This window comes from Oratosquilla oratoria, chromosome 2 (genome assembly GCF_046742065.1).
Source record: "Oratosquilla oratoria isolate Oo_2021 chromosome 2, ASM4674206v1, whole genome shotgun sequence".
Lineage (NCBI taxonomy): Eukaryota > Metazoa > Arthropoda > Malacostraca > Stomatopoda > Squillidae > Oratosquilla > Oratosquilla oratoria.
Window position 1 is genome coordinate 15028139 of NC_134778.1, and position 10517 is coordinate 15038655.

A 10517-nucleotide genomic window follows, 5' to 3' on the forward strand; every position below is an offset into this window, starting at 1 on the left:
AATTACAGCGGTATCTTTCGCATAAACCTTTTCTAGAACCCTTACGATCTGTTCGTTTGCACCCTGCTTGCGTAGCGAGTTTAGTATTACTATTTTTTCTACCGAGTCAAATGCCATCTCATAATCTACAAAAGCTAAACAAATAGGTATATCATATTTTGTCGTTTTCACGATTAGTTGGTTCATCACCTGCAAATGGTTTAAAACTTGAATTAGTTTATTTGTAAGGATCTTGGAGAATACTTAATATACATTTGATAACAAACTAATCGGTCGGTAGTTACTAAGGTCCTTCTGATTTCTTTTTCTATAAAGCAAAATCACTATAGCATTGCACCAGAATTCAGGAACACTTTCTTGACGTAAGCACTGGGTGTATAGCTGAGCTAACTTAATATGAACTTGTTTCCCTTCTTCCTTTGTAATTTCTGGTACACTACTAACATCTACAGATGGGTTTACTGACTTAACTACGGTCTTCGACAAATAAAGGTCTTGGTAAATTCTTCTACTCTTTTTACCATTCTGTCTCTGTATTTAAAGATCTCTCCATTTCTGCCTTTCAAACATATCATTTGCGGTCTAATTAAGGCATGTATGCGCTCAGTTCCTTTAATACTTTTATCTTTCTGAATAGTTTCTTCTATTTCATCCATGATTCTCTTTCTTTTCTCTGATCTCTGTTTTTTTTTATAATCTTGTTTAGTTCTACTCTCTCTATTTCGTCTCTCCTGCATTTAATTTGCATAGTCCTTCTTTTAATTAGGTCATTTGTTACTTTTGGAGTATATGTTTTCTCTAATACTTTTTCCACTTCCTACTTTCTCTGCCGATTCCCCAATGATATTAATTAAATTCAAATTCATGCCTTCGACGGTGTCCTCGTTAATTCTTGGAACTTCGAATCTATTTCTAATTTCTATCTGAAATTCTTTCTTATCCTTAACCTTTGCATAGCTTATTTTCTTTTACAAAAATAATTTATTTCTCTCGGCTCTGAAAGTGAATTTAGCTGTGCGACCTACCATTCTATGGTCACTACCTATGTTCATTTCATTTATGACAGTAACATTGATAACGCTCTTGCTCTCATCTTCTAATATGAAGTTTACTTCGTTCATTGTTGTTTCATTTTGACTTTTCCAGGACTGTTTACGACCTGCACGCTTTTGGAAGAAAGTGTTTATTATTTTCATGTTATAGCTCTCTGTAAAATTGACTAACACCTCACCTCTGTCATTTCTTTCACCTACTCCAAACTTCCCAATGTACGACTCATCTCCCATCTTCTTCCCCACTTCAGCATTAAAGTCGTCTATTATCAATATATATTTACTCTGTGAAGTTGGTGCATAAACCTGAATTATTTTTTGAGTGTACCTTTTACACAGCCTAAACACAATCCAAGCTACCCTGTTTGATAAACTACTGAAATTTACTACATTACCAGCAACCTCTCGGTTTATCAAGAATCCTACCCCTCTAGATCATTCTATTTCCTTACGTCCATAGTAGAACAGGTGGTGACTATCTTGTAACTGTATAAGTTTTTTTTCCGCTCTTCGGATTTCGCTCAGTCTCACTATGTCCCACTGGATACTGTCTAGTTCTTCCATTAAACTCTCCAGTCTGTGGTCTTCTTTCCAAGACTGGGTATGCTTGGACAGAGCTCACTCACATTCAGTGGCACACTGCCCGTAAGAAATACAAGGCTTGGATCTTTATGAGGCAATGATGCAAAAGGAACGCCCGGTTATCTTTTGGTTGTGCAATTCATTTTTGCTATGAAGGAATCTCACCTCCCTGCTAACTGGTTTCTGGTGAGATATTTCTTTGGTGTCATCTTATTCAGTATATTTGGAGGAGCCCTAAATATCTATAGTGTGCCCAATGGTCCACGCCGTCATTATGACGGTACCCCATCTATCTATGAGGAATTTCCCTTTTCGTCATCAGGGACGTGCCAGTTAGCAGTGGGCAGTGTCTCTTTTACAAAACCCGTTCGATATGGGTGACCCTGCAGAGATATCCTCTCTAACGACATAGCTTTTAAAATCATTAAGCACACATCGGTAATAGATGGTTTTGTCGGTATCCTGAAGTCCATGATGGCTGTAAGGCGCTCTTCGGTCGGCTTGTACTCGTATGTATCCCAGTCCGGGTGATAGACAATAACGTTGACCTCTCTGTGACAAAAACGAAACTTCTCTGTCATTAGTATCACTCCAGCCTTGGCACACTTCTCCAAGAAATTGTAAACGTGCCAAAAAGCCTCCTCCACACTTGTGTCGTAGAAGAGTTTGTCATCGATGCACTTGTATTTCCGCGGCAGGTCAATGATGGAATCTTCGAATCTTTGGTATATGCACCTCCTTGCCGTGCAGTGTCCCATAGGCATCCGACAATACTGGTACCTGCCCCACGGTGTTATGAATGTGGTGAAGCACTTGTTCTCCTCATCTAGCTCAACATGGTGGAATCCCCAGACCGCGTCCTCCACGGTCTTGTAAGAGTGTGCTGGAACCCCAGTGGCCATCTCGAATAGCACAGGATTGCAGTGAGTCTCCTGCCGACAGCATACGTTGAGCTTTTTGGAAGTCGACTGTGCGGCACGGTTTGTCGGACTTCTTCGCCACCACAACCACCCTGGCACACCATTCCGTGGCCTCTCCAGCGGGAACAGGACGACTCGCTCCTTTCTTGACGTCTTCGTCCTACTGTTGCTTGATCTCCGCCTCCCAATGCTTGGGGACGGGGTCAGGGGTGTGGCACACACAGGGAGCTGCGTCGGGGGACAGGTAGATGTGATGAAGGGGCCCCGCCATGACCGACGGTGGGTACCGTTCGGTGTTTGAAAGTAGACGCTGAGAAATAGCAAAGAAGCAACTCCTGCAGCCTTAACACGTTCTCCTCGAATACCTGGGTAGCGGGCCGGGGCTGCTCTCCTCTACTACGCTCGCCACCAACGAGGCTGGTAGTGCGGGGAGTCTGCATGTACCAGGACCAGATCCTTACAGGCGACGAGAGACAGGTAGATCTGCTGCTCGGACCTTATAAAGTATACATCCTGCTGGGTAGAGAGGCCCGGGATGATAAAATGGCAGGTTGTGGCCTCCAGGGTGGGTAGACTGTTGTTGACGAGATCGCGCAGGCTAGCGCGCCCTTGCAGCTTCTTGGGTGTGAGGCCTAGAGCCTTCATCAAGGTGGGCCTAGCCACGCAAACCTGACCCCTGTATCTGCATTGCTGTGGCGTAGTGTTGTGCTTCGCCCTTTGGCCCGGAGATGAGGACCTGAATCCGTGGATGGCTCATCATTTGGGCAGTCGCCACCACGGCACTGGCCACTGCGTCCTTCCTTGTAGGCCTCTTTCATCCCCTGTACACTTTTTGGAAATGGCCCAGCTTTCCACAGTCATAACACGTGGCGCCCGTTGCCGGACATACAATCTTGCCAAGCTGGTGTCGTTCTCCACAGTTCCCACAATAGCAGGGATGTGCTTTCCAGGGCCGGGCCACGGCGATGACGTCATAATCACCTGCAACGTCACATGTGACGTCGGCACTGGCCGCCTCAGGGTGGTGGGTTGGCGGATCATCTTGAGCGTCTCGTTGTGCTGCCTCAAACGTTAAACAGTACGCCCTTAGGCTGTCGACGTCTTTAAATTGAGCACAGCGCTGAAACAGCTCGCGTCTTAGAGTTGGATCACTTTAATCGCTATCACAGCCCGGGGATTGAAACGCACAGTCTAATACCATTTGAGTGCACTTTGTAAAGTAATTGCCCACTGACTCCCCCACTGTTTGCCCGGTACTAAAAAACTCTTAGCACTGCACTGCCTGGTTTACCGCACGTAGTACTAATTTGCCAACGCCTTTCAGGGCCTCTGCAGCAGAGAATATGCCCCACTGAGCCTAGAGGGATCTGACATGGAGTGCAATTTGTAGTCCTGGGGCACACTGCAACCGTTTCATGACAATTCCCCACTCCCGGTCTACAAAATTCTTGCTCTAGTTCGCCTCTGTGTTTCTTCAATTTTTTTTTTTTTTTTTTTCTTTCAGGACCAATTCTTTCGTCAAAAATTCGGTTGCAGTATGGGTTCTAATTTATCTCCTGTTTTGGCCAATTTATACATGGAATATTTTGAGTGCACCCTTCTACTCACCATCAGACCGCCCGAAATGATTTGGCTCAGGTACGTAGACGATATCTTTTCGGCGTGGGATGACAGGTGGGGCCCATTTGATGTGTTCCATGATAAATTGAACCAATTGACCCCGAACCTCAAATTCAAAACTGAATGGGAGGAAGGTCACCAAATCCCTTTCTTGAATATATTTATAAGAAGGATTGATGACAATTTACAGTTCACAGTGTACAGAAAAACCCATCCACTCAGGGAGTTACCTTCAATTTTTTAGTAATCGCCCCGATAATATTAAGAAAAGTGTTGCCTCTGGTCTTTAATTGAGGGCTTTCAGGATCTGCAGTCCTCAATTGCTGGACCAAGAAATTGAGGTGATCAAATGTCAACTCAAGAAGTTGGCATATCCAGTTTGGTTTCTGGATCAAGCCCTTTGTAAGAATAGAACCAGCCATTTCAAAATTTCTGTCCCCTCTAGTCATCACCGCTCTTTTAAAGATATCTAGAAAATTCCTTATAGTAAAACCATCAATTCTTCTATTATGTTGTTTCCTAATGAACGTCTCACAGTTGCTTATCATTACGCCAACACCGCACGTAAGCAAATTGTGAACGTTCAACAAAAACTGAAGGAAGTAGAGTAACCCGGTGTTTGTTTTCCCTGCCAAGATTGTGATTTGGGGTACTTGGGCCAAACCGGGAGAGACTTGAACACTAGATTGTCAGAACATAAAAGATCAATCAGGTATGGGCAGGGAAAATCGGCCGTGTTTCTTCATGTTAAAAATCAGAATCATTTTTTCGACTTTAATTGAAGAATGCCCCAACATTAATATTTATAAAGGGCAGTGGACTCATGAGATTATTTCCCGCGCAGTGGTCAATAAGCTTGTCCGAACCTTACAATCCACCTCTCCCTCTCCTTCCCCCTCCCCCTCCCCCGCCACCCCATCTTACCCCGCGTCTGAGTAATGTCATCAGTCCATGTTCCCTCACATTCCTTTGTATCTTTAGCTTATAAGTCCCAATTGTCCACTGTCTCATGTACTTTCCTGAAGAGGGCTACAGTTTGGAGTAACAGTAACAGGAAGAGAAATACTAGGGACACAGGTCAGAAAAAAAGGAAATACTGACTGGTATGTCTAGGGATAGGTTAGGCCCAGGGGTGTCTGGTGGATAGCCATAGGCCTAGGCCTAGTGTCAGTCATGAGTCTCCATCTCATGTCACATAGGCATAAACCAACAACACAAGTCATAACTTGAAAGTGTTGGGACGGTCATGTTCAGCTTCATGGTCTAAGGGGTGTCATGCACATCTTGTGAATATGCACAGATTATTATTTGTTAAAATGTGCAGAGCTAATAATGAATTCATAATTGGGTGCACAGATAACAAATCCATTAGGCACACACACATTATAAACCTGACCTTACCTAAATTAGCCTTTTTACGAATTTCATTTGTACATGTCAAATGGATTCGTTATCTGTGCATCCATGTATGAATTTATTATCAGAGATGCATATTTTATGGATATTCATAATCAATGTTTATTCACAAAATATGCGTTACATAGGTTACCTAGGCCTATAGTCTATCGGTTGGGGGGGGGGAGTTCTCGTGTGCGCGGAACGTTCTCTAAGTTACTCTTCAAAATCATGAACTAGACCATCAGAGATGAGAAAAAAAAAAAAAATAGATGAATAAATAAAAAAAAAAATAAATAAATAAATAAATAAATAAATAAATAAATAAAAAAATAAAAAAATCTGTAAACTTTTGCTACCCCGGAAATAACTGAGGAAATGAGGCTTTTTTATTTAGCCTCTTATATTAAAATAGATAACTTGCATGAACGTATGTAGCTGAAATTGACATACAGTCTTGTACAAGGAAAATATTGAAATAGATTTATAATTTTGAGATATAAAAATTATGAAAAATATATTTTTGTGCCATAAATGAGTCAAATTGGGTTATCAAATGGTGTCACTAGTATAAATCCACAACCAAAAAGCTAGAAAAAGCATTTCCCGTCTCTGTAATATACCTTGTTGAATATCCTGCAGGCATAGAGGGACTTTTATACTTTATAAGGGAACTTTCTGCATGAAAATTTTTGTATTTATATATGTTAGGATACTATATATTACAAGGGAGGCTCCCAAAATATCAGAAATAAGATAGGGGCAGATCAACAGGTGTTGGAAGCTTTAAGACTAGATCTTTAAAATCGAAGACCACGTCTTTAAAACTACATATGGAAATCGAAATTATTGACAGAGCTGTTTTTGTTGGTGTATTTCTCAATTTTTTTTTTCTTGCATTCGGCAGCTACACAAAAGATCATAATTTATCAAAAATTCTCACAGCTATTCAATGGATTCAATGTTTAACAATGGCGTGTGGACAGCGATATTTGACTACTCAACGTCACATTTTCGAATATTTTCGAAACTATTTCCGAAGTACAGACGATTTTTTTTTTCAGAGTTGAAAAATAGCGTTTTTGTTGTCTAAGTTCAAGTTTAGAGGGATCAGTCAAAGGAGCGTACGTGTTTTTACTCCCACCTATTCCACTCCCCTCCACCACCCTCTCTCCCCCTCTCATCTTAGCTCCTCATGGATGACGGGTCATCCCTGCATCTCGCCCACTGCCCTGGGACAGAAACAATGTAGCAAGACACAGTGCATCCACAGCAAGGCCGCTTCATTTAATCGGCGACCCCCACACACTCTCCGTCCCCACACTCAGAAAAAGAGAAGACGGGGAGAAATCCCTTCTGGCTGCGTCAAAATATCATTCACACATAAGCACTCCGTACATCCCATACCCCGCCCCTCCCTTCCTTGTATAACATTTGCATTATATTATGTTATATGGTATGACATATCATACGATATCATATACTATGTTATATCATATTATATCATATCATATTATATTATGTTATACTATATTATATTATATTATATAACATTTGTATTACATGACATTATGATATATTGTATTGTTTTGCAGTATATTTTACTTTGCATTATATTACATCACATATTACATCAGTTTAAGGATAAAAGTTTGTCCACCACGTCAAAATAGCTATTGTTATTTAGGCATGAAGAATACAGGATAGCACAGAAAGCCTTGGGTTCTCAAGGGCCGACTCCCTGGTCTTAGGTGTCACAGTACCTGCCATGGGAGCTCTGGACGTAACTTGAGTCTGTTGTCGGCGAAGGCCTACGCAAGACAGGTCAAGTGCGACCCTAAACGCCGGTTGCATTCCCGCCTGCTCACACAACCTCGTGCTCCTGTACTGTACACTACCATTCCTTCATAATAAAACAACAGGGCAGGACTCGCAGTAATGGGTATAAACTGGACAAATTTAGATTTAAGAAGGAAATAGGCAAGAATTGGTTTACTAATAGGGTGGTCGATGAATGGAATAAACTTAGTAACCATGTAGTAAGCGCTGAAACTATCAATTGTTTTAAAACACGATTAGACAACTTTATGGATGGGGATGACAGGTGATGATGGATACGGAGCTGCCTAGTGTAGGCCTTATGGTCTCTTGCAGTCTCCTTTATTCTTATGTTCTTATGTTCTATGGCTCATTCTCCTCCTCGTCCTCCTCATTCTCTCTCTCCACTTATCATTCCCCCTATTAATTTTCTTCCTTCTTTTCTTCCTTCTCCTACTATTTTTCCTTCTATTCATCCTCTATTTTTTCCAATCTTTCCTCCTCTTTCTCATCTTTTTTCTTTTCCTTTTTTCCGTATTCCTCCATTTCTATTTTTCTTAATTTTCTTTCTCTTCATTTTCTTCCTTTTTCTATTCTTCTTTCCTCGCCTCCTCTCCCTTTCCTTCTTTTCTTCCTCCTCTTTTTCTTCTTCCTCCTACTCTTTTTTTCCTTTTTCTATTCCCTTTTCTAAATCATATTCCTTATCCTCCTCCTTTTCGTTTTGGTATTCTTTCTATTTCTCCTTTTCTTTCTCCTTCTACACTTCTTTCTTATTCTTTCCCTTCCTATTCTTCCTCCTTTGTTTTCTCCTCATACTCCTATTCCTCCTTCTCCACCTCCTCCTCCTCCTCCTCCTTCCCCCATATACAAAACAGATACTCTGCGTAGTTTTCTGAATGGAATTCTTGTGCACATTTATATTTCCGTGAATTTCGACCATTGCTATGACCACGTGTGTCGGAAGACAGCATAGATTCAAGAAAATTACTTTATGTATACATGTTTGTACAAATTAGAAAGAATGATGTTTTGGTGAACTAATTTGAATGTCGAGTAGTTGGGGGGGGGAGGAGAAATAAGAGGTTTTAGGCTTCATAGTTCCGTTTCCTTTCACCATAAGACAGAAGATAGAGGTAAATAATTATAAAGGAAAATTGGTAATTTGTCGTAACCACAAGCAAGATAATATTTATCTGTATTGTAATGGTTATTACGAGAAAAAAAATGGTAGACTTCTGAAATATTCCAAGCTCGTTATATTAATTTACGTATGGCAAACTAACGAATCCCGGACAGGCCCCCATTTGTTAGGTCTTGTTGAGTGTGCCGAACTATTCCAGGACAATGAATAGTGGCCAGGTCTGTACGGGGTTGAAACTGATTGTTTCCAAAGGCATGATGCAGCCGTAACAAAGTACGTTCGTGGACGTAATGGCTCTCAGTTAATTTTGTACACATGTAAAGGCAAGTCGAGAAGTCCAACAACATGAAAACATATTCAATCTGTACCATTACCAATACAAATAAATATATCCCGAAGGATAACATCAAACATATTATAAAAAGAAAGACAATGGAACAAGAAACTTATAATAGGTAATTAAAATGCAAGGTAAATGTTCCCAGTCACAAAACAAATACATGTAAAGATAGAAGGGTTAGAAAAAAGGGGGATTCCACTTCTACTGGTCAAAAGTTGGTTAAATATATACTTAATTTTGTTGTGGGCGGAACGATGCTTGTGCACCACACTCGTAATCAATGAAGATGCCTAGTTACCATTTCACATAAGTGTTCGCTTGCATACTTGAAGCATTGCACTGGCTACTTGGTCGTTTCCGCCAGGTACCAACACGGGTAACATCACGACACTCTCTCTTCCACTCTACCCTCCCGCTGGTCGGCGAGGCAAGGTCGTGCCCCGGGCAGAAGACCGAGAGACAGATTGTATGTTACATCTGGAGTTGCTAGCAGCTTCCAAGCCTCGATCTGAGGTGAGAACTTCCCTCCCTCCATTTGTTAAGTATCATTGCTTCTTTTGTTCACTTGTTTCTCATCCACTTGCTTACATTATGTATGTTGTATATTGTTACCATTCTATGTTGCAAAAATTATGTTTTTGTTGTCTGAGTTAAGCCTGAATAACTCACGGCTACCTGGTTGTTTACATAGACCAAATGCTGGTCTACACATTAGCAAAATCAACGGTTCTTGTTTTATCTATTATTTTGATTATAATAGAAAATACCACCGTGTGTTTAACAATTCATAAAAAATCTTTCAATCTTATCGTAACCAGACGAAGTCTGTAACTTCCGTTGTGTTTACGAGTGTCATATTAGCTTACCTTATCTTAATTACTTATCCAAAGCTCTCGTAACATGAATGGCGATTTTGTGCCAGGATTAAGCCAGGGCAATTGAACTTTTTATTTTTGTGTTCTGTTTTTTGTATAGTGTCGTTTCTTAAGTGTTGTAAAATGATTGCCAGCCCAGACCACATAACGTTGAACGTAAAGCATTTTAATATTATTCGTACGTTTCTTACTTATTGCTTTGTTCGAGTCATTTGTCAAGGAGAAAGCCAGTACAGCTAAGGCACCAGCTACTTCACCACGTATCACGTCCAAGGACGACTCCTTGATGTTCATTGATACCCTAATAATGATGTCTACTACGGGGATATGGCAATCGCCGAGGAAATATTCCAACCCAAGTCCAGAGGTCTCTCACCTCGTTCAAATCACGTGAATCCATATGGAGGCCCAGTTGTATAATGATGAAAAACACGATCACGAGTATCGCATGCTGCAGCTACAGTTACAGATACAGGATGGAATGAGGGCAGTCGACCTAGATAAAGTCAAAATAGAAGTCAAACGGGAGAATAGAATGGGGGTAACCGATCTGAAAAACAAACAAACAAATAAAATAAAATAAAACAGAATAGAAAGCACTAGTCTTTAGGAATCTTGCTGCTACATATTTCTCAATCAAAGCAACTGGCTCAGAGAATGCAACATATCACAACAAACCATCACGCCACCGTTCAGCAAGGAATCAACACAAGTGCCTAATATCACCAGACAGTTCATTAACTTTTTCTTATATCTGCTACATAATTATAAATT